This window comes from Scylla paramamosain, chromosome 13 (genome assembly GCF_035594125.1).
Source record: "Scylla paramamosain isolate STU-SP2022 chromosome 13, ASM3559412v1, whole genome shotgun sequence".
Taxonomy (NCBI): domain Eukaryota; kingdom Metazoa; phylum Arthropoda; class Malacostraca; order Decapoda; family Portunidae; genus Scylla; species Scylla paramamosain.
Window position 1 is genome coordinate 8,826,255 of NC_087163.1, and position 1,246 is coordinate 8,827,500.

A 1,246-nucleotide genomic window follows, 5' to 3' on the forward strand; every position below is an offset into this window, starting at 1 on the left:
AGCCTTTCTAGAGAGTGTGTGTGTGTGTGTGTGTGTGTGTGTGTGTGTGTGTGTGTGTGTGTGTGTGTGTGTGTGTGTGTGTGTGTGTACCGGGCCGTGTCCCCCCCGTTCCTTCCTTTCACCGAAGTTCCATTAAACAAACTCGAACACTTTTATGTGCACGAGACATGGGAAGAAAAGGAAGATGAGGATGATGATGATGAGGGAGAAGGAAAAGAGGAAGGAAAACGAGGAGGAGGAGGAGGAGAAGAAGAAGAAGAAGAAGAAGAAGAAGAAGAAGAAGAAGAAGAAGAAGAAGAAGAAGAAGAAGAAGAAGAAGAAGAAGAAGAAGAAGAAGAAGAAGAAGAAGAGCTAGGAGGAGGAGGAGGAGGAGGAGGAGGAGGAGGAGGAAGGAGAGGAGGACGAGAAGCACTGAAACCGGCACGGGAACACCTGACACAAACAGCCATTTACGTGTGACATCCTGAGTTTCCAAGGAGATCCAATGAACGTCTCGAACGATGACGTAGTTATTTTGGGGACATATTGTGTATGTGTGTGTGTGTGTGTGTGTGTGTGTGTGTGTGTGTGTGTGTGTGTGTGTGTGTGTGTGTGTGTGTGTTGAAGATGTCGCGTGTATGTGTGAGTGGAAGAAACTGCACCAGTCACACTCCGCCCTTCTCCTCCTCCTCCTCCTCCTCCTCCTCCTCCTCCTCCTCCTCCTCCTCCTCCTCCTCCTCCTCCTCTTCCTTCTCCTCCTCCTCCTCCTCTTTCACCTCCTCCTCCTCTCCTCCTCCTTCTGCAGTAGCGTTAGAAAGTAACTCTGGCGAAATGGGGAACTGTTTAACTTTTGTACCATAACACACACACACACACACACACACACACACACACACACACACACACACACACACACACACGAACGCACGTACACACGCACGCACGCAGCCCAGGAGTTCTTAACAATCATAGACAGGCAGACACCGTAACTCTTCGCAATCTTTCCTATAATCCTTCCCTCTTTCCAATCTCTTTTTCTCTGTCCCTCCTCCTACGCGTCTTTCTGCTTCTGTCTCCTTTCATCCCCTTTCCCATTAAACTCATCCCCCTTCACCGTCATTTCTCCCTTCTCCACCTCTCCCTCTTCCTCCTCCTCCTCCTCCTCTTCCTCCTCCTCCTCCTCCTCCTCCTCCTCCTCCTCCTCCTCCTCATCCTCCCACTACCATCTATCAGAGCCATCCAGTGTCAACATGGATGTGCAGCCTTA